The sequence below is a fragment of the Vipera ursinii genome (genome assembly GCF_947247035.1).
Source record: "Vipera ursinii genome assembly, chromosome: 4".
Lineage (NCBI taxonomy): Eukaryota > Metazoa > Chordata > Lepidosauria > Squamata > Viperidae > Vipera > Vipera ursinii.
Window position 1 is genome coordinate 3029688 of NC_139514.1, and position 24146 is coordinate 3053833.

A 24146-nucleotide genomic window follows, 5' to 3' on the forward strand; every position below is an offset into this window, starting at 1 on the left:
ACCGTAGCCTGGTTCACTTAATAATACTATTTTGCATCGCTTTCTGGGCGACCGGTCAACTCTTTGCACCATTACTTGAATTTTATTACGTTTTACAAGCTCACTAAATGAGAGAACACAAAAACACCCAACCAACTCGATAGCAATCACACAACACAGCAACAAATGTCCTCCTCTCGGCTTCAATACACAACAACAATAACCGGATCCGACTGTAATCTGATTGGCTCATTGCCAAAACAAGATGACACCCAATTGCTCTCTAAACGCTCGTGCTCATTGGCTACCGGAGATCAACCGAAGCAAGTTGCGTTTCCTTTCTCTGGTTATTTGGCTATAGAATACAGTACAGATAATTGAACCAATTATGTCGCATGACATTCTTGAAGAAACTATCTTCCCATCGATATATAATTTTACGGTACTACTCCAAAAAAAAAAAGTGGTGTTATTAGCCATCAAACCTCAAAAATAAACTTTTCCCAGAAAGTTCCCACAATTCTGGCCACTACTGTATGATGCTCACCGTTTCCCGGTCGAAGCTGTGAGTTTTTAATCACGTCTTCCGGCTGTTAGTTGATATTCATAAGATCTGCCCAGTTAGTCTTCTGCCTGTTTGTCGTACGTTGTGGCTGTTGCAGTCCTGACATTGCATGTTGTAGATCAGAGGTCCCCAACCTTTTCGGCGCCAGGGACCGGTTCCGTGGAGAAAGGTTTTTCCCGCGGACCGGAGGGTGCGTGGTTTTGGGTGCTGCCTGCATCTTGCGGATGGGTTTTGCTTGTTTATGCGGACCGGGTGCTGGCATGACGCGGCCCGGTAGGTGTCCACAGACCAGGGTTGGGGACCCCTGTTGTACACGACTCCTGCGTTTTCTTCTGCAGCTGGTGGGTCTTTCGGTTGGCTTGGGTGGTTTTGGACGGCTTCAATTGGTTTGCTTGCAACGTGGTCATAAAGGTAAAGGTAAAGGTTCCCCCGCACACGCGTGCTAGTCGTTTCCAACTCTAGGGGCCGGTGCTCATCTCCGTTTCAAAGCCGAAGAGCCAGCGCTTGTCCGAGGACGTCTCCATGGTCATGTGGCCGGCATGACTAGACGCCAAAGGCGCACGGAACGCTGTTACCTTCCCACCGTAGTGGTCCCTATTTTTCTCCTTGCATTTTTACGTGCTTTCGAACTGCTAGGTTGGCAGAAGCTGGGACGAGTAACAGGCGCTCACTCTGCTACGCGGCACTCGGGATTCGACCCGCCAAACTGCCGACCTTCTTGATCGACAAGCTCAGTGTCCTAACCCACTGAGCCACCGCGTCATAACCATCAGTTATTTCTGAGACGTTTTTGCTATAAGCAAGCGCTAGCCTTTGTTATCTCTTTACTATTGGGGTTGTTATCCACCAAGACGCAGCTCTGATTCTATTCCTCAACTATCTGAGGCGGGGGTGAGAGGGGAAGAGAATAACCACACCATATTTGTTAAATGCCTGTTTTGACTTCCAAGTAGCGAAAATATTTTTCAGGCTATTCCCAAGGCTGATGAGAGCGGAAAGGGTGGTGGGTGGCGGGTGTATTTGGATTGGTTTTAAGCTGGCAAACCAGAAGAATTGGGGCCGTTCTAGTTCTTTGCTCTTTTTAACAGTAAATATCCTCCCCTAGGATTTTTTTTTTGGGGGGGGGGTTTGCGGGAGATAGGAGACACACACACACACCCTGTATGGACTGTGATCTTGGAAGATGGTTTATTTCGAACCTCATTTGCATTGATTATTTGCACTGTAGAGTATGGTCAGCTGTTGTAATAACATGTGGCAAAGACTGAACAGAATAGAATCAGAATAGAGCTGGAAGGGACCTTGGAGGTCATCTAGTCCAGCCCCCTGCTTGAGCAAGAGAACCTATATACCTTTTCAGACAACTGGCTGTCCAATCTCTTCTTAAAAACCTCCAGTGATGCAGCGCCCACAACTTCTGGTGGCAAGCTGTTCCAATGGTTGATTGTCCTCACTGTTAGGAAGTTTCTCCATAGTTCCAGGTTGCTTCTCTCCTTGATTAGTTTCCATCCGTTGCTTCTCGTCCTGCCTTCGGGCGCTTTGGATAAGAGCTTGACTCCCTCTTCTTTGGGGCAGCCCCTGAGATACTGGAACGCTGCTATCATGTCACCCCTTGTCCTTTTCTCTAGAACAGGCCTTTTCAGCCTTTTCACCCATTGTACCACTTTTAGGATATAGCAACGTCCGAGTACCACCAGTCGCCTAGCAAGGGGTCAAAAACTTGATGACCAAAAATAAAGGAAAAAAGTGATGAGGTACAGGTAGTCCTCAACTTACAACAGTTCGCTTAGTGACTGTTCAAAGTTACAATGGCCCTGAAAAAAGCCCCCCCCCCAAGCCACAGCCGAGCAAGACACCTGCCTGCCTGCCCGCCCAGCGGCACTCTTCCTCCTGTCCAAGGTTTTCCTTGTTGTGAACATTTCTGTTGAGGATTGTCAGCAGGGGTGGGGTGTTTGGTTTTTATTCCCCCCAGTCTGCTGGGTGGTTGCAGCAGATTTTGCTCACTTCACATGACCCTGGGACACTGTGACCGTCATAAATATGAATCGGTTGCCAAGCATCTGAATGTCCCTGGAGATGCTGCAACATTCCAGCTGATCGGCGCTTCTTCTGGGCTCGGAAGCGCCAGGATCAGCATTGAGCTCCAGCTGGATCCTGGCGCTGATCCCGGCGCTTCCGCTGAGCCCCAACAGCCCTGCAGCTCCAGCCGTCTCTCGCTCGGGCTTGTGCGGTGCTGTCCCCGGTTCAGCTCATTCCCCTCCCCCGCTGCCACTTTTCTCGGATGGTCGCGTACCACCTGCCAGGTGCCAATGTACCACAGGTGGTACCCGTACCGCTGGTTGAAAAGCCCTGGACTAGACTGGCCATATCCAATTCCTGCAGCCGTTCTTCATATGTTTCATGAAAGGCAGCTGGGTGACTTTGAGCCACTCCGTCTCTCTGAGCTGAACCAACCTCACAGGGTTGTTGTTGTTGTGGGGAAATCGAAGGAGGGAGGTGTGTTGTGGATATGTTTTCCGCCTTCAATTACTTGTAAAAATGTTTATTTTATTTTATTTTATTTTATTATTTTATTATTTATTTTATTTTATTTTATTTTATTTTATTTTATTTTATTTTATTATTTTATTATTTTATTTTATTTTATTTTATTTGTATACCGGGATACAAATAAATTAATTTGTATAATGGCGGGATACAAATAAATAAATAAATATAATTAACAAGTAAATAACTAAATCAGTAACCCTCTCCTGAGCAATAAATCCATGGACCTGATTATTTTCTAGGTCAGCCAGAGCTGCTGATCGAGGGAGCTTCGGGGAAGTGTGAGCTGGGAATGGGGTCCAAAGTCTGGATTTTTTTCCTAGCTCAGAATGCCAAGAGTTATTCAGTGAACAAAGGGCACCTGGCCAGGCCCTGGCGAGCGGCGTGAACTTTATCACAAGGTGGTCCTCGGGTTACGACCAAAACTGAGCCCAAAATGTCTGTTGCTAAGCACATTATTAGCTAAGTGAATTTTGCTCCATTTTAGGACCCCTTTCCCTCACAATTGTTAAGTGAATCACTTCAGCTGTTCATTTAGTAACACGGCAGTTAAAGGAATGGGGCTTCCCCAAAGTCCCCTAGCTGGCTTTCATGCCTATAGCGGAACTAGAACTCACCGTCTCCTGGTGATTGGCCCAAAGTCACCCAGTTGACTTTCATGCCTAAGGCGGGACTAGAACTCACCGTCTCCTGGTGATTGGCCCAAAGTCCCCCAGTTGACTTTTATGCCTAAGGTAGCACTAGAACTCACTGCCTCCTGGTGATTGGCCCAAAGTCACTCAGCCGGCTTTCATGCCTAAGGCAGGACTAGAACTCACCGCCTCCTGGTGATTGGCCCAAAGTCACTCAGCTGGCTTTCATGCCTAAGGCAGGACTAGAACTCACCGCCTCCTGGTGATTGGCCCAAAGTCACCCAGTTGACTTTCATGCCTAAGGCGGCACTAGAACTCACCGTCACCTGGTGATTGGCCCAAAGTCACCCAGTTGACTTTCATGCCTAAGGCGGCACTAGAACTCACCGCCTCCTGGTGATTGGCCCAAAGTCACCCAGCTACCACGCCTAAGGTAGAACTAGAACTCAGACTTGCCTGGTGTCTAGGCCAGCTCTTTAACCACTAGGCCAAACTGGCTTCATGCAAGACCACCCCAAGGTGCAGGCACACAAGACAGCCCCGAACGCAACACACACGCATCCAAAACACACACCTCCTAAACAAACAACACTGCGCACACACACACTCCTGCAAAAAACAAAAAAAAATGAGGAAAAGAAAGATGGCGACCACGTTAAGGGTTTCAGGAGTCTGAAAGCGAAAACACGCAACATTGGGAAAGTTTTCCAGCAAAGTTTTTTTTTTCTTTCCTTCTACGGGATCCCAGTTGTGTATCCAGAGAGGGAGGGCGGCAAGTGGATCACGGCAGGGACACAACAAATGTCGAATTAGGCTATTTTGAGGCACCTCCCTCCCTTCCCAATGGCCTCGGAAGTCGGACGTCGGAAATCGGAAACCAAATCAGCGGGAGGGGCACCTCTTGGTGTGTGTGTGTGTGGGTGGGTGGGAAACAGCAGGTGCAGGTTGCAAAGTCTGTACGTTGTGGCTACACAAAGCTGGACTCAGCCCCCCTCCCTCCCACCCCGGTCATTTTCCAGAGAGAGGGATTAGATGCCCACATTCTACGTTTCAGGCGCCTGGTTTCCAGTTTCCTTTCTTCCCCTTTGATTCATGGCAACAACTCGAATGCCAGTCCCGGAGGTTATCTGGGGACATGGGAGGGAAGGGGTGAGGATTTGAGGACAAGGCAGGGGTCATCGCCACCCCCTCCCCTCCCCTAGGGTCAAGCATCCGAGGTCTCGGGACACCGAGTGGTTTTTACACAGGAGTCATCGCAACATAAAACTTCTTAAACAGGCTTTCAATTCGGCCTCCTTTCCCCTCAATCTCCAGACCCGGCTGCAGGTAGTAGGAACAGCATGACAGAGTTGAAAGGGACCTTGGAGGTCATCTAGTCCAACCCGCTGCTCAAGCATGAGAAGACCCTATGGCAGGGGTAGGCGACCTTGGCTCTTTTATGACTCGTGGACTTCAAACTCCCAGAATTCCTCAGCCAGCATGGGGAAAACGTTGGCCCCTTCATGACTCGTGGACTTCAACTCCCAGAATTCCTGAGTCAGCATGGGGAAAACGTTGGCCCCTTCATGATTTATGGACTTCAACTCCCAGAATTCCTCAGCCAGCATGGGGGAAAGTTTGGCCCCTTCATGACTCGTGGACTTCAACTCTCAGAATTCCTGAGCCAGCATGGGGGAACTTTGGCCCCTTCATGATTTATGGACTTCAACTCCCAGAATTCCTCAGCCAACATGGCTCAGCTTAGAAACCTCTCCCTTTTCCCTCAGGGTGGCTGGCTGAGGAATTCTGGGAGTTGAAGTCCACGACTCATAAAAGTGCCGAGGTTACCTACCCCTGCGACATTTCAGTCACTTGGCAACTGACTCATATTTATGACCATTGCAGCATCCCGGCGGGAGGGTTCATGCGATCTCCTTTGGTGGCCTTCTGACAAGCAAAGCCAACGGGCGAAGCCGGGTTCGCTTAACAACTGGGTTACAAAGATCGTAAAATGCGGCAAAAGTCACTTAACAGCTGTCTTGCTTAGCAAATGGAAGTTTTTGGCCCAGTTCTGATTATAAGCCGAGGACTCAACACATTTGCAGGCCTCCTTGCAAGCCGATGTACAGTTTTGACATTTTCTGCAAGCAGACACTGAAGGAGGCTGGGTACACAACGTAAGCTTAAGCCTGAATTAAGCAAAATACAATGGCTGCCTTCACACAGAGGGCTGCTGTGGGCAGATGAAATGCCCCTTTTCATGAAGCTTAAGGAGATTCCTGAAACAATGGCTGAGATGCTTAAAACATCACAAGACGTTGGCTGGGTTTCCAGAACACAGGGACACACAAACTCAGTTAGGGGCCATAGAGTGAAACACATACGGGGGGTTGCCTGGGTTTCAGTTAGCCTCTGACACCATCTCAGACTTCCGTCTGTCTGCCTATCTGCCTGTCTGTGTCCATCTCCATCTCTCTCTCTCTCTCTCCATCCCTCCATCTCTCTATCATCTCTGTCTTCTATTTCTTTCTAATTAATCTATCTATCTATCTATCTATCTATCTATCTATCTATCTATCTATCTATCTATCTCATCTATCTCATCTATCTATCTCATCTGCCTGTCTGTCTGTGTCCATCTCCATCTCTCTCTCCATCCCTCCATCCCTCCATCTCTCTATCATCTGTCTTCTATTTCTTTCTAATCTATCTATCTATCTATCTATCTATCTATCTATCTATCTATCATCTAATCTATCTATCTCATCTCATTTATCTCATCTATCTATCTATCTATCATCCATCTATCTATCATCTATCTCATCTATCCATCTATCCATCTATCTCGTCTGTCTGTCTGTCTGTCTGTCTGTCTGTCTGTCTATCTATCTATCTATCTATCTATCTATCTATCTATCTATCTATCTATCTCATCTATCTCATCTATCTCATCTGCCTGTCTGTCTGTGTCCATCTCCATCTCTCTCTCCATCCCTCCATCTCTCTATCATCTGTCTTCTATTTCTTTCTAATCTATCTATCTATCTATCTATCTATCTATCTATCTATCTATCATCTAATCTATCTATCTCATCTCATTTATCTCATCTATCTATCTATCTATCTATCTATCTATCTATCATCCATCTATCTATCATCTATCTCATCTATCCATCTATCCATCTATCTCGTCTGTCTGTCTGTCTGTCTATCTATCTATCTATCTATCTATCTATCTATCTATCTATCTATCTATCTATCTATCTATCTATCTATCTATCTATCCAGTGCTTTTTTTGTAAACAAAAAAGGTGCCGGAACTCACACACTTCATACAACCTGCCTTGCCTACTCTACAAGGTTCCATCCCAAAAAGGTGTCGGAACTCCGTTCTGGGCGTTCTATGACAAAAAAAGGCCCTATATCTATCTATTGCCTCCATCTATCATTTATTATCATCTCTATCTATCTATCTATCTATCTATCTATCTATCTATCTATCTATCTATCTATCTATCACCTCCATCTCATGGTGAGACAGCCCTGGGTGGTTTGCAACATCATACAAGCAGAGATAGAAATATTTAAACATTAAAATTAACTATTAAACTACACAGCGTATTACAGTCTACTACCCTAACATATTGTGTGAACCCAGCCATGGAGAATTTTCTCCATTCCCATCAGATTAAACTCATCTGCACCAGTTCCTTGGTCTATAAAATTAAATCTAGCATGACTTATTATTCTTCACTGTGTTTAAGCTGGACGCGTTACGGACCTCCTGCTAGTTCATCTTAGGCTGCCTCCTTAAATGCTTTATTAAAAACAGGGGTTCTGCTTTCCTAGTTCTGCTGTTCCATAGGACATTCTCGGCCCTCCTTGGTTCTCAGATCTCCAATAAGTTCTGCAAAGTCCATGGATGTTAGGTTTTGTGACATAACAACTGGGGTATTTCTCAAGCGCTAACTAAAGAAATGCTCATTTTTCTGCATTGTTCCAGTTTGGCTTGGGAAGACCAAATCCTTCCGCGTTTTTTGCCATTCTCCCAACTTCGAAGCCAACAAATACTCCAATTTATTTTCAAGCGCTTCAAAGTTTGGAGGAATACAGGAAGTCTTTGACTTTCAACTAACTTAGTTCAAAGTTACAACACCGCTGAAAAAAAAGTGACTTAGAACCAGTTTTACACGCTTACGGCCGTCGCACCATCCCCACGTCATGTGATCAAGATTCGGACGCTCGGCAACTGACTCATATTTATGATGGTCGCAGTATCCAGGGGTCACGTGATCCCCTTTTGCCACCTTCCGACAAGCAAAAGCCAATGGAGAAGCCGGATCCACTTAACAACTGCAGAGATTCACTTCACAGCGGGACGAAAGCCCGTCAAATTGTGCAGCTCACTTAACAACTGCCTTGCTTAGCAAAAGAAATTTTGGGCTCAGCTGTGGTCGTACGTTGAGGACTACACGTGGGGTGGCGTGCAAAAATTTGGGAGCGAGATTAATCAGTAAATCCAAGTTAATCTTGGTGCGGTTTCCGAGCCGTTACGGGCCGCTGCTTCGGGCTGACTAACCAGCTACTTTCTCAAAGAATTTTTGAAATGAGAACTTACGAAAGGAAGCAAAGAATGATGCAAGGAAAATGGACAGCAAATTACTCACAGCCCATTGCAAGAGGAAGGGAGGGATCACTTATGAATCAGTGTGGCTGCAACGTCCACCCAACTGGAGAATACCTATTCTGCCTTAAAGCCCAGGGCTGCATTTCTGCAGAGAAGGACCTTTGCAATTTTTTTGCAAACTTGAAATGAGGGAGGTAGCCCAAGGCAAGAGCCGTGGAGGCTGGAACGGGACGTTGTGAGAAGAATAGCGGAGCTGAAAAATGCCTCAAGGTTATTAGGTTCACCCGCTGATGCTTCAGGGTCCCAATCAACTATTTGTGGTGGTGGTGGTGGGGGACACACTTCTTCATTTATATAACCAAGATCACAGGTCTAAACCTTTCTCTGTTTACTTGAGTAAGGTTGATTTTTTTTTAAAAAAAAAATCCTGCTTTTATTACTTTAGTAGTAACTTAATGTAACAAGCATGGCTAATATTCTTTCCCCCTCCTATTTTCCCCACAACAACAACCCTGTGAGGTAAATTGGGCTGAAAGTAACTCTGCCCAAAGTCACCCAGATGGCTTTCATGCCTAAGGCGGGACTAGAACTCACCGTCTCCTGGTGATTGGCTCAAAGTCACCCAGATGGCTTTCATGCCGAAGGCGGGACTAGAACTCACCGTCTCCTGGTGATTGGTTCAAAGTCACCCAGTCGACTTTCATGCCGAAGGCGGGACTAGAACTCACCGTCTCCTGGTGATTGGTTCAAAGTCACCCAGTCGACTTTCTTGGCTAAGGCGGGACTAGAACTCACCATCTCCTGGTGATTGGCTCAAAGTCACCCAGTCGACTTTCATGCCGAAGGCGGGACTAGAACTCACTGTCTCCTGGTGATTGGCTCAAAGTCACCCAGATGGCTTTTATGGCCAAGGCAGGACTAGAACTCACCGCCTCCTGGTGATTGGCTCAAAGTCACCCAGGTGGCTTTCAGGACTAAGGCGGGACTAGAACTCACCGTCTCCTGGTGATTGGCCCAAAGTCAGCCAGGCAGCTCTCATGTCTAACATGGGACTAGAACTCACTGTCTCCTGATGATTGGTCCAAGTTTGTCTAGCTGGCTTTCGTGTCTAAGGCAAAACTAGAATTCACCATCTCCTAGCTTATTGTTATTACAGTAAGTTATTACGGCCTGATGCCTTAATAACTATACCAAACTGGCTCTAGGTTCAAATTCACAAAACTGGCTGTAGGTTTTCAGTTTCACTGTGGGTAACTTCACCCAACCGACTTACTCAACCCACCAATCAGAAACTAGTCATATACAGATTTGTGCTATGTGTCCCATCACGCATAAACTCCACAGTCCAAACTAATCACAGTTGAATGACGCTACTCCAATATCTCAGGGGCTGCCCCAAAGAAGAGGGAGTCAAGCTATTCTCCAGAGCACCTGAAAGCAGGACAAGAAGCCACGGATGGAAACTCATCAAGGAGAGAAGGAACCTGGAATTAAGGAGGAATTTCCTGACAGTTAGAACAACTAACCAGTGGAACAACCTGCCTCCAGAGGTGGTGAATGCTCCAACACTAGACATTTTTAAGAAGAGACTGGACAATCATTTGTCTGAAATAGTATAAGGTTTCCTGCCTGAGCAGGGGGTTGGACTAGATGACCTCCAAGGTCCCTTCCAACAACTACTACTACTACTTCTTCTTCTTCTTCTTCTTCTTCTTCTTCTTCTTCTTCTTCTTCTTCTTCTTCTTCTTCTTCTTCTTATTATTATTATTATTATTATTATTATTATTATTATTATTATTATTATTATTATATCTTTAACTGACCTCCTCAAATGTCTTACGCATGGTCACCTAGGGTCTGCCAGGAGCCAGAAGGGGGAATAGAAGGGAGGGACAGAAGATATGATCCGGGTTTCAAATGGCAGAGAAAAAAAGCAGCCCAATCTCAGAGTCCCAGAAGACAATCCCTTAAATAGGAGCCAGCCGTGTGCTGCAGCTGCCAAAAAAGCCAACACAGTGCTAGGCTGCATTAACAGAGAGAAAGAATCGAGATCACGTGAAATGTTAATACCACTTTACAAGGCGTTGGTAAGGCCACACTTGGAATCCGGCATTCAGTTTTGGTCACCACGATGTAAAAAAAGATGTTGAGACTCTGGAAAGAGTACAGAGGAGAGCAACAAAGATGATCAAGGGACTGGAGGCTAAAACATATAAGGAACGGCTGCTGGAATTGGGGATGTCCAGTTTAATGAAGAGAAGGACCAGGGGGGACAGGATAGCAGCGTTCCAGTATCTCAGGGGCTGCCCCAAAGAAGAGGGAGTCAAGCTCTTCTCCAAAGCGCCCGAAGGCAGGATGAGAAGCAATGGATGGAAACGAATCAAGGAGAGAAGCAACCTGGAACTAAGGAGAAACTTCCTAACAGTGAGGACAATTAGCCAGTGGAACAGCTTGCCACCAGAAGTTATGGCTGCTCCAACACTAGAAGTTTTAAAGAGGAGGTTGGTCAACCATTTGTCTGAAATTTTATAGGGTTTCCTAGCTGAGCAAGGGGTTGGACTAGAAGACCTCCAAGGCCCCTTCCAACTCTGTTATTCTGTATCCTGCTTTTACCAATAAAAAGCCGAGCAGAATAAAATTCCCTGGCAGACGGAAATCTAGCAGGTTATAGGGCTGGGCTGGATTTTTCCTCCCTCGCCTGGGTGGCTTGTATTTAAGGAGAGGCCGTGGGGAGAGGTGCTCTTTTCAAAAAAAAAAAAAGGGAACATGTTTGAACATCGTGCGCTTAATACCGTTTACGCGGCACAATCCATTCTGCCGGATCATCAGTTTTCTAAATCCTTCACGCCCATCTTCCCTTCAAGTACTGGAGAGATGCAAAACACCAGGGCCTTCAAAGAGACCAGCGTTGACACTATAGGTTGCCCTCAACTTACGACCGCAGTTTTGGAGCAGAACTCCCGTTGCTAAGCAAGGCGGTTGTTAAGTAAGCCGTGCTCAATTTTATGACATTTTTTTGCCACGGTTATTAATCACATTCGTGCAGTTGTTAAGAGGATCTGGCTTCCCCCCCTTGTTTTTTTGCTGGTCAGAAGCCTGTTGGGAAGATCACCACGTGGAGATCACAGTGACCATCATAAACACACATGCTGCTTGCCCAGCATCCATTTTGTGACTGTGGGGGAATGCTGGGAAATTCTGGGAGTTGAAGTCCACCCAGTTTATTTATTTAATTTATGTTATTTATTTAATTTAATTTCTATACCGCCCTTCTCCCGAAGGACTCAGGGCAGTGCACAGGGCGATAAAAATACAACATACAAAAATTAAAAATAAGATTCAATTAATCTAGCCCTAACAATAAAGAATTACAAATTACAAATTAAAATACCCCCAAACCCATTAGTTTAAACCAAGGATGCTTTTTTTCAGGAGGCAACTGGACTGTCTTGTTTTTCTTTGAAGACATTTCGCTTCTCATCCAAGAAGCTTCTTCAGCTCTGACTGGATGGTGAAGGATAGAAGGATTTATACTCCTTGCAGAAAAACTGGTCATTTGCATCCTTTTTAGAGGGTCGTTGAGGCCACCTGGAGGTCTGTCTGTGTCCTCAGGGTCACCCAAGTGGTGCAAACGGGGGATCGATCTATCTCCAGTCTACAACACCGTCCTTTCCGCAGTTCCAAGAAGGCTCCACCCCCATTTGCACCACTCGGGTGACCCTGAGGATACAGACAAACCTCCAGGTGGCCTCAACGACCCTCTAAAAAGGATGCAAATGACCAGTTTTTCTGCAAGGAACATAAATCCTTCCCTTCCCCCACCATCCAGTCAGAGCTGAAGAAGCTTCTGGGATGAGAAGCGAAACGTCTTCAAAGAAAGGAGCCTTGGTGGAGCAGTGGGCTAATGCCTCCTTAAGTAACACCAGCTGCCTGCAATTAGTGCAGGTTCGAGTCCCACCAGGCTCAAGGTTGACTCAGCCTTCCATCCTTCCGAGGTAGGTAAAATGAGGACCCAGATTGTTGGGGGCAATAAGCTGACTTTGTAATAATGCCGCTGGGGTGTGTGTGAAAGCCCTAATAAGCAGGCATATACATAGAATGAAGGCTATTGCTAAGCACATTTGATTTGTGCTTAAATTGTAAGCCGCCCTGAGTCTTCGGAGAAGGGCGGGATATAAATGGGATTAAAATAAAAAAATAAAAAAATAAAAAAAACAAGAAAAGTCCAATTCCCTCCTGAAAAAGCATCTTCGGGACAACCCGGACCTTGGAGGACGGAGAATCTCCATAAAGACCCAACTTCAAACGGCCAAAGCTGAGAAAAACACTTCTTCCGTTCGAAACCGCTTGTAAGGATCATCCAGGAGGAATGCAAGTCCGACGCTCGTTCTGGTGAAAGGTGAGAAGGCCCGGTTCCAAAGAGCGATTGTCATTGTTCATTCCAGAGCTATTGTTCCACAGCCCAGCTCCGAAACTCCGAGAACAAAGGCCTCTGGCTGTTGGAAAAGGTCAGGCCTCGCCACCCCGTTGGACGTCAGTCAGTCGAAGCGGGGAGGGGGGGAAACAGGTGGATCAAACGGCTCAAAGGCCAGACAGGCTTGAAGGGGGGGAAAACAACCGTGGGGCAGCCGGAGTTCAAATTTCGACGCAATGCTCTGCTTCCCGAACCGAAATTTCTGCATTTTCTCCCCTTTACAGAATCGGCAAAGATTCGCTACCGCTCCAAACGAGAAATAAAACTCTACGAGTTAAGGGAAAAACATACAGTAGTCCTTGACTTAAGGGCCACAATTTGAGCCCGGATTTCTATTAAAAGCGGGACGCTTGTTAAGTGAGTTATGTCCAATTTTACGACGTTTTGGCACGATTGTTAAGCAAAGTTCTAGTCCCACCTTAGGCACGAAAGTCGGCTGGATGACTTTGGGCTAATGATCAGGAGACTGTGAAGCCTAGTCCCATCGTAGGCACGAAAACCGGTTGGGTGACTTTGGGCCCATCACCAGGAGACGGTGAGTTCTAGTCCCTCCTTAGACATGAAAGCCATCTGGGTGACTTTGGCCCAACCAGCTGGAGACAGTGAGTTCTAGTCCTGCCTTAGCCATGAAAGCCAGCTGGGTGACTTTGGGCCAATCACCAGGAGATGGCGAATTCTAGTCCTGCCTTAGATATGAAAGCTGGGCTGGGTTGACCAATCACTAGGAGGTTGTGAGTTCTAGTCCCACCTTAGGCACGAAAGCCAGCTGGGCAATTAGTGCCAATCACTAGGAGACGGTGAATTCTAGTCCTGCCTTAGCCATGAAAGCCAGAGGTGTGATTTTGGGCCAATCACCAGGAGACGGTGAGTTCTAATCGTGCCTTAGACATGAAAACTGGGCTGGGTTGACCCATCACTAGGAAGTTGTGAGTTCCAGGCCCGCCTTAGGCACAAAAGACAGCTAGGTGACTTTGGGCCAATTACCAGGAGACGGTGAATTCTAGTCCCACCTTAGGCATGTAAACCAGCTGGATCACTTTGGGCCAATCACTAAAAGATGGTGAGTTATACTCCCGCCTTAGCCATGAAAGCCAGCTGGAGGACTTTGGGCCAATCACCAGGAGACGGTGACTTCCTGAATGCCTCAACCAGCACGTGTGGACTTCAACTCCCAGAATTCCCCAGCCTGAATGCAAGTTGAAGTCCCCACATCTTAAAGCTGCTGAGATGGAGAAACACCGTTGTAGGTCTGGCAGGAATGGATTCAGGTTACAGAAAAGCAAATCCTGATGAAGTCCTAGAAAAATTTGCTCCACATAAAAAACAGTTTGAACAGTGGAATCCTATGATCTAAGGAGGTGGGACCCTCCCTTTTGTTGCATTTACTCAAGAGGAAGCTGGATATCCTCTGTCTGGGATAATGCAATGTGGATTCCTGCTGTGAGAAAGGGGTCAGAGTCAGACTAGATGTCCTCAAGAACTTTTTTTAAAAAAAATAAAATAAAAAATAAAATAGATGATTAAAGCAGCTCTTCCAATTCTAGAAGCCTGTTCAAAAAAACAGCAACGATTAACTCACTTCTCTGGGATATGGCAGGCTTATTTACACACAGTGGAAATTAGTATCACAACGCTATATATATATATATATATATATATATATATATATATATATATATATATACATACATACATACATATACATACATACATACATACATATATGTTTTCTGAGGTTTTCGCGGGTGTTTGTATGTAGATCTTTGGTCATTCGGGTTTTTTTCCCACATAGAATTGAAGGTATAGGAGCAACGTTTCGACGAAATCTCAAAGCCACCAGCCTGAGGATGACAGATGAGATTTCGTCGAAACGTTGCTCTTATACTTTCAATTCTACGTGAGAAAAAACCCGAATGAATATATATATATATATATATATATATATATATATATATATATATATATATATATATATGTGTGTGTGTGTGTGTGTGTGTGTGTGTGTAAATTACTAACAAAGAATTTAGGGAGGCTGATATGCATTTCGGACTCATTAGTCCTCATCAGTCAGTCATACCCTTCTGAGATTCAGAAGGGTATGACTGACTGATGAGGACTAATGAGTCCGAAATGCATATCAGCCTCCCTAAATTCTTTGTTAGTAATTTACACAAATATATGAACTGTCCGGTGTGACTACAGCCTGTTCGATGGCCTTTGAGATAAGGCTGAAAACAGGAAATAAAGATACACACACACACACACACACACACACAGAGAGAGAGAGAAATCTTGTTGTTTTGCAGTTTGTTGTTTCTTTTAGATGTGTTGATTGATTGGAATTGGAGTCCTGTGACCATGACGGTCCTCAAGTTTGCAAGAAACGATTGAAGTTCCCGTAATTCCCCTTTTTTTGCACAACATCCTGCCCATTTACTGGTTTCTTCAGAAACCAACAATTATGCACAGGACGGCTGAGAAAGACACCTATGTTAATTTCCACCCTCTTCCGTTCATATTTATCACTTTAATGCTTTATATATGTTCATTTCCATCTGATAAGGCACCCAGAGTTGCTTGGTTAGCGAGATGAATGGCATATACATTTAATTAAAAAAAGAACACCTTTCACGGAATCAAACAATCACATCTGCCAGGTCCTTGAGAAGGACTTGATAAGTGGACAAAATGCCAAATCCAGTCTACATAATCTGGCCGACCACGTGACAAACCATAATAAATATGTATTTTCTAAAAAAAAAAAGAAACCAACAAATTGGCTTTGGGCCATTCTAGCATTGCATCAAGGGAGATTTCATCCCACATGGAAATAAAATGCGGGCAAGGTTCATAATAATAATAATAATATTGGAAGGGACCTTGGAGATCATCTAGTCGAACCCCCCCCTGCTCAGGCAGGAAACCCTATACCATTTCAGACAAATGGCTGTCCAGTCTCTTCTTAAAAACTTCCAGCATTCACAACTTCTGGTGGCAAGTTGTTCCACTGGTTAATTGTTCTGACTGTCAGGAAGTTTCTCCTTAGTTCTAGGTTGCTTCTCTCCTTGATTGGTTTCCATCCGTTGCTTCTTGTCCTGCCTGCAGGCGCTTTGGAGAACAGCTTGACTCCCTCTTCTTTGGGGCAGCCCCTGAGATATTGGAAGGCTGCTATCCTGTCCCCCCTCGTCCTTCTCTTCATTAAACTAGACATACCCAATTCCAGCAGCCGTTCCTTAGCCTCCAGTCCCCTGATCATCTTTGTTGCTCTTCTCTGTACTCTTTCCAGAGTCTCAACATCTTTTTTTACATCGTGGTGACCAAAACTGGATGCCGTATTCCAGGTGTGGCCTTGCCAAGGCCTTGTAAAGTGGTATTAACACTTCATGTGGTCTCAATTGTATCCCTCTGTTAATGCAGCCCAGCACTGTGTTGGCTTTTTTAGCAGCTGCAGCACACGGCTGTCTCCTATTGAAGGGATTGTCCGCTAGGTTTATTTGGATCTGCCTATTTTGCAACATTGCAGCCCATGTGCATGTTGGGGTGTGGAAAGGTTGAATCCATGGAGTTGTACCAAATTTTTTGGCAGGATCAGATGGCCAGACCATCAAAATATTTTATTTCCCAAATCGCTAAAATAGATGACCATTAGGGGTCACCGAAGAGCTGGGATTTTCTGTGTGTTTCTTTACCGCTCTCCTGAGGACATCTGGTTATTGCAGCTTCCTTTTTTTATATATATATAAACTTTGTGCAGGTCGTCCTAGACTTACACCCACAATTGAGCCAAAAATTTCTGTTGCTAAGTGAAACATTTTTAAAAGTGAATTTTGCCCCTTTATACGACCTTTCATGCCACTGTTGTTAAGTGAATTGTTGCCGTTGTTAAGTTAGTAACACGATTGTTAAGTGAATCCGGCTTCCCCCATTGTCTTTGCTGGTGAGTAGGTCACAAAAGGGGTTCACATGACCCCAAGGACACTGTCATAAGAATGAGTCATTTGCCAAGTGTCCGAGTTTGGCAGGGATGCTACCAGGGTCATAAGTGAGAAAAATGGTTGTAAGTCACTGTCTTCAGTCCTCTTGTAACTTCAAATGGTCACTAAAGGAACTGTTGAAAGTTAAGGACTACCTGTACCAAAATGGATGGCCACAAGGGGTGAGCAAAGAGTTGAGATTTTCTGTGTGTCTCTTTACCGCCATCTTGAGGACATCTGGCTATTGCAGCTTCCATATTTTTTTTTTTTGACTTTATATAGGCTCAGCAACATGGACTCTTAATTGTTCGGAAAATTCAACCTTGGTGTGCTACTTTTGCAGAGCGATTCTTCTCTCATTTGAAACAGGAACAGACCACTTTGCTATCCCAGAGACTCCTTAATATCATTTCACACACACACACACACACACGCACACACAAACACACTAAAGCAGTGATTCTCAACCTTGGCAACTTAAAGATGGGGGGACTTCAGCTCCCAGAATGGCTGGGGAATTCTGGGAGTTGAAGTCCCACTCATCTTCAAGTTGCCAAGGTTGAGAAACACTGATGTAAAATCTTCAAATAATAATAATAATAAAGTTGGAAGGGACCTTGGAGGTCATCTAGTCCAACCCCCTGCTCAGGCAGTAAACCCTATACCATTTCAGGCAAATGGCTGTCCGGTCTCTTCTTAAAAACCTCCAGTGTTGGAGCATTCACCACCTCTGGAGGCAGGTTGTTCCACTGGCTAATTGTTCTAACAGTCAGGAAGTTTCTCCTTAGTTCTAGGTTGCTTCTCTTCTTCTTCTAGGTTGTAAAGTGGTATTAGTACTTCACCTGATCTTGATTCTATCCCTCTGTTAATGCAGCCTAGCACTGTGTTGGCTTTTTTGGCAGCTGCAGCACACGGCTGGCTCATATTGAAGGGATTGTCTACTAAGACTCCGAGATCCCTCTCACAGTTACTACTATTGAGCAAGGTACCACCTAGACTATACCTATGCATTTGATTTTTCCTGCAAATGCAAAACGCTGTTGGTAAAGTTTTTCCAGGCTGGTTACGTGATTCAAAGGATCACCCACTACTTCCTGGGATCTCAGCGACTGCATCCTGTTGGAACACGCTTGCAAACGTCCGTGTGCTGCTGCTGCTAAACTCCTAAACTGTTGGTACCATGTTAAGCGAACAGGCCAATTAAATCTAAATTTAAATAGTCAGAGAGGGCGGGAATGCAGTCCCTGTCACCCCGTAAGGATGCAACCTTCACACCACTGAGAAACCCCTTGGGGTGTGGGGGTGTGCGTGCGCTACATCTCGGGTGTTAGCAAACGTTGTGTGAATACTACTTTGGGTTCTGCCTAGGCTCCAATCGCTCAAAAAGGCTTTGCCTAATTGTTTGTTATTTATTTATTATTATCATTATAATAAATATTTTGTTATATTTATAATTTATTATATATTTATTATATACTTATTTTATTTATTTTATATTTATTATAATTTATAATAAATAGACCTAGAAGACTAGAAGACCTCCAAGGTCCTTCTAACTCTGTTATTCTATTCTGTTCTGTTCTGTTCTATAATTATTCTATTATTCTATTCTATTCTGTTCTGTTCTATAACTATTCTATTATTCTATTCTATTCTGTTCTATAACTATTCTATTATTCTGTTCTGTTCTATAACTATTCTATTGTTCTATTTTGTTCTGTTCTGTTCTGTTCTGTTCTATAACTATTCTATTATTCTATTCTGTTCTGTAACTATTCTATTATTCTATTATATTCTGTTCTATATTCTATTATTCTATTCTGTTCTGTTCTGTAACTATTCTATTCTATTCTATTCTATTCTATTCTATTCTATTCTATTCTATTCTATTCTATTCTATTCTATTCTATTCTATTCTATTCTATTCTATTCTATTCTATTCTTCTCCCATGGATCTCGGTGTGTCTGTTCCAGAATTTTACAAGCTGGCGCTATTCAGTCCTTTGGCTTTTACTGTTCATGGGGATTATGGGTTAAGTGATGAAACTCAACACCATCTGAATGATGCTGGGTAGGAGAAGTGGCTTAATTTAGTTAGGACTAATATTAGATTTCGCTCATTGAAATATTCGGCTATTGAAACCTTCACCCTGTCAGCCAACAGTTACATACTGAATGGAGATTTCTGTGAAATCAACCAAATCCTCAAATAGTTATAGGTAAAGGTAAAGGTTCCCCTGCACATGTGTACTAGTCATTTCCAACTCTAGGGGCCGGTGCTCATCTCCATTTCAAAGCCGAAGAGCCAGCGCTTGTCCGAGGACGTCTCCGTGGTCATGTGGCCGGCATGACTAGACGCCAAAGGCGCACGGAACGCCGTTACCTTCCCACCGGAGTGGTCCCTATTTTTCTACTTGCATTTTTACGTGCTTCCGAACTGCTAGGTTGGCAGAAGCTGGGACGCGTAACAGGCGCTCACTCTGCTACGCGGCACTCGGGATTCGACCCGCCAAACTGCCAACCTGATCGACAAGCTCAGCGTCCTAACCCACTGAGCCACCGCGTCCCTTCAAATAGTTATATATACCCATAATTAGAATACCATTTAAAAATGCTTTGAAAATTGGGGAAGTTCTTAAAATTGTCCAGGAAGACTGAATATTCTTAAAATTCTAGAAGTTGACTTCGAAGAACAAAAAATGGTTAGTAAGCCTGAAGATGATGAGTGGGACCTCGTTGAAACGTCGCCGAGACACTCAAGCTTACGCTCAGAACGGAGTTCCGGCACCTGGATAGAACCTTGTAGGGTAGGCAAGGTGGCTTGTATGACATGTGTGAGTTCCTATATACTTTTCCTGCCACAGTTTTTAAGGGAATCACTGCAGTTAAGTTAGCCACACAGTTGTTAAGTGAATCTGGCTTCCCCATTGGCTTTGCTTGTCAGAAGGTAGCACAAAAGGGGATCAAATGACCTTGGGATACTGCAACCGTCGTAAGTACATGTCAGTTGCCAAGCATCTGAATTTTGATCCAATGACCAGGGGGATGCTACAACGGTTGTAAGCGTGGAAAACGGTCATAAATCATATAACTGTCATAAGCCACATCCTAACAAAGATAATTAGGGGACTGGAGCCGAAACCATATGAAGAACAGTTGCAGGAATTGGGCATGTCTCGTTTAAGGAAGAGAAGGACGAGGGGGGACAGGATAGCAAATCTTCCAGTATCTCAGGGGCTGCCCCAAAGAAGAGGGAGTCAAGCTATTCTCCAAAGCCCCTGAAGGCAGGAGAAGAAGCAACGGATGGAAACTCATCAAGGAGAGAAGCAACCTGGAACTAAGGAGAAACTTCCTGACAGTTTGAACAATTAGCCAGTGGAACTACTTGCCTCCAGAATTTGTAGGGGCTTTATCCCTGGAGGATTTTAAGAAGAGACTGGACAGCCAATTTGCCTGAATTGGTATAGGGTTTCCTGCCTGAGCAGGGGGTTGGACTAGATGACCTCCAAGGTCCCTTCCAACTCTTCCGTTATTCTGTTATTGGAATTGTAGTCTCGAGGCCATGTTGGAATGTTGCCTGGGTAGCATTTATTTTAGAGACATTTGCAATGCTTAATATCATAGATCAACATTGGGAAGGTCCCAACCTATTTAAAGTCAGAGGTGAGAAAACGGTGTCTAAAAATAGTACCGGGGGTGGGGGGGAGAGTGGGAGGGCTGTGAGTGGGAAGCAGGCAAGGGAAGAGGGGAGTGACCCAAAACCCGGGGAGGATAAAATCTAGAACGGATAATAGAGTAGAAGAAGTAGCGGAGTCGGAAGGGACCCCTCAGAGGTCTTCTAGTCCAACCCCCCCCCCCCTGTACCATTCCAGACAAGTGGCAGGCCAAGCTTCCCTTGGAACTCTTCCAGTGACGAAGCACCCACAACAGAAAAAAACAAATAACAACAGAATAATAACAGAGTTGGTGGGAAGGGACCTGGGAGGTCATCTAGCCCAACCCCCTGGGAAGAGTGGGTGGAGAAGAGGGCGGGGCAAAATTGACAGCTCTGATTAGGGAAAAGATAAATTGGATGCTGATTGGAAGGTGGTGGTGGGGTTTTTTTTGGACTTTTTTTTGCATGAAACAGGGGAAAAAAAGAAAGAACGCGGAATTAGGATATGTGGGTGTGATGATTGGAAAGGAGAGTAGATTAGAGAAAAAAAACAAAAGTTGTATAGCCACCGTAGAGCAAGTGTTTCCATTTATATTTTTGTCTTTTGTTCCGCACTTTTGCCTTCTTTCTTTCCTTTCTTCCTTCCTTCAGCGCCCTCTTTCTCCTCCCTTTCCCTTCTTCTTTCTTTCTTTCCTTCCTTCTACCTCCCTCCCTCCCTCCTTCCTTCCTTTCTTCTTTCCTTCATTTTCTTCCTTCTCCCCCTTTCCCCCTTTTTTTCCTTTCCTGCCCCCTCCCTCCTCCCTTCCTTTCCTTTCTGTCATTCCTTCTTTCTTCTCTTCCTCTCCCCTTCTCCTTCCTTCTTTCCTTTCTTCCTTCCTTCTTCTCCCTCCCTCCCTCCCTCCCTTTCTTTTCTTTCTTTCCTTCTTTCTCCTCGCTCTGTCTCTGCCTTCTTTCTCTTTCTCTCTCTTTCCCTTCTTTCTTTCTTTCTTCTTTCTTTCTTTCTTTCTTTCTCTCTCTCTCTCTCTCTCTCTCTCTTTCTTTCTTTCTCTCTTTCTTCCCTTCCCTTCCCTTCTTTCTCTTTGCCTTTTCTTTCTTTCTTTCTTTCTTTCTTTCTTTCTTTCTTTCTTTCTTTCTTTCTTTCTTTCTTTCTTTTCTCTTTCCTTCCTTTGCCTTCTTTCTCTTTCTTTCACTTTGCCTTCTTTCTTTCTTTCTTTCTTTCTTTCTTTCTTTCTTTCTTTCTTTCTTTTTCTTTCTTACTTCCCTTCCTTCGCCTTCTTTCTCCTTCTTTCTCTTTGCCTTCTTTTTCTTTCTTTCTTTTTTCTTTCTTTCTTTCTTTCTCTCTCCTTTCTTTCTTTCTCTCTTTCTTTCTTCCCTTCCCTTCCTTTGCCTTCTTTCTCTTTCTTTCTCTTTGCCTTCTTTCTCTTTCTTTCTTTCTTTCTTTCTTTCTTTCTTTCTTTCTTTCTTTCTTTCTTTCTTTCTTTCTTTCTTTCTTTCTTTCTTTCTTTCCTCTCTCTCTGTCTCTCTCTCTCTCTGTCTCTCTCCTTTCTTCCCTTCCCTTCCCATTCCTTTCCCCCTTTCCCTTACTTTAAGCATCAGCTCCTCTGAGCTTTCACCCTTCCTGCCTGAAACTTTTAATAAAGTTACCATAAAGGCTTTCACTCTGCCCCGAGCGTGCCGGAATGCGCCCACAGGCAATCTTGAAACGCGCGTCGCACCCGATTTGGTTCAGCAATCTGTACACGCACACACACGCACACACAACCCGTGTTTCCCCCCCCTTCCCTCTCTCTCCAAGGTACCCCCGAGTTGACTTACCCTTCCAGCAATGCCGGGGTGCCTCTCAGGGCTGCCGGCTGCCTTTGGGGTCCATGCTCAGCCGCCCCCCCCAAGCGGGCTGCCTTCCTCGCCCTCCTCCGGTCCTTCCTCGCCTCCTCCTCCTCGAGATGTTGCTCCAGCCGAGCCCGCCCGGGAACAGCAGCCTCCGGCGCAAGAGCGGTGGGGAAAGAGGAGAAGAAGCGGAAGAGGGAGGCGGGCCCGGGGGGGGGGCCTGGCTGGGCCAACCCTTGCCTGGATGCCCGGGGGGGGGGGGAGAAAGGGCACGGCTTCTCGGCCGCTCTCTCCCGGGCGCGGCGCCACAGCGAAGCCCGGGCCAAACTTTGGGCAACTTTTCACCCTTGGCCAGAGAAAGCCGGGACACCCCATCGCCCCCCGGGGAGAGCGAAAGCCGCTCCTGGCCGCCCCCGGGTGTCCGAGCCCGGAATCGACCCGCTCGCTCAAGGCTGCTCAACTCGGGCCGGTGGGAAACAGGTTTGTTAGACTGCTGGGTCGTTTCCCTGGGTCGTGTGTGTGTGTGTGCGTTATTGTTGTTGTCATCGTCGTCGTGCAGTGTATATTGGAGGTAGTTACCCTTTGAGAGCTACATGCAATGAAAACTCACCTTAATGTATTAATGTACATTTAAAGTGACAATAAAGTCATTGTTCTGTTCTGTTCTGTTCTACTTTATTCTATTCCACTCTACTCTATTATTCTATTGTATTCTACTCTGCTCTATTCTATTCTATATTTTCTATTCTATTCTATTCTATTCTATTCTATTCTATTCTATTCTATTCTATTCTATTCTATTCTATTCTATTCTATTCTATTCTACTCTACTCTACTCTACTCTATTCCTTATTTCTATTCTATTCTATTCTATTCTATTCTATTCTATTCTATTCTATTCTATTCTATTCTATTCCTTATTTCTATTCTATTCTATTCTATTCTGTTCCATATTTTCTATTCTATTCTATTCTATTCTGCTCTGCTCTATTCTATTCTATATTTTCTATTCTATTCTATTCTATTCTATTCTATTCTATTCTATTCTACTCTACTCTACTCTACTCTATTCCTTATTTCTATTCTATTCTATTCTATTCTATTCTATTCTATTCTATTCTATTCTATTCTATTCTATTCTATTCTATTCTATTCTATTCTATTCTATTCTATTCCTTATTTCTATTCTATTCTATTCTATTCTATTCTGTTCCATATTTTCTATTCTATTCTATTCTATTCTATTCTATTCTATTCTATTCTATTCTATTCTATTCTATTCTATTCTATTCTATTCTATTCTATTCTATTCCTTATTTCTATTCTATTCTATTCTATTCTGTTCCATATTTTCTATTCTATTCTATTCTATTCTATTCTATTCTATTCTGCTCTGCTCTATTCTATTCTATATTTTCTATTCTATTCTGTTCTATTCTATTCTATTGTATTCTATTCTGTTCTGTTCTGTTCTATTCTATTCTATTCTATTCTATTCTATTCTACTCTACTCTATTCTATTCCTTATTTCTATTCTATTCTATTCTATTCTATTCTATTCTATTCTATTCTATTCTATTCTATTCTATTCTATTCTATTCTATTCTATTCTATTCTATTCTGTTCCATATTTTCTATTCTATTCTATTCTATTCTATTCTATTCTGCTCTGCTCTGCTCTATTCTGTTCTATTCTATTCTGTTCTGTTCTATTCTATTCTATTCTATTCTATTCTATTCTATTCTATTCTATTCTATTCTATTCTGTTCTGTTCCATATTTTCTATTCTATTCTATTCTATTCTATTCTATTCTATTCTATTCTATTCTATTCTATTCTATTCTATTCTATTCTATTCTATTCTATTCTGCTCTGCTCTGCTGTAC

The 24146-nt window shown here is 44.2% G+C and overlaps 1 protein-coding gene across 1 annotated transcript in view; it reads right to left on the minus strand.

Moving 5' to 3' along the window:
- P2RY2 (purinergic receptor P2Y2) overlaps positions 1-22406 on the minus strand; it is a 41079-nt gene extending 18673 nt beyond the window's left edge. The window contains exon 1 of the mRNA XM_083362162.1: positions 22248-22406. The gene's annotated coding sequence lies outside the window, so the exon portion shown is untranslated. The remainder of the gene's footprint in view (positions 1-22247) is intronic.
- Between the last annotated feature and the right edge of the window lie 1740 nt (positions 22407-24146).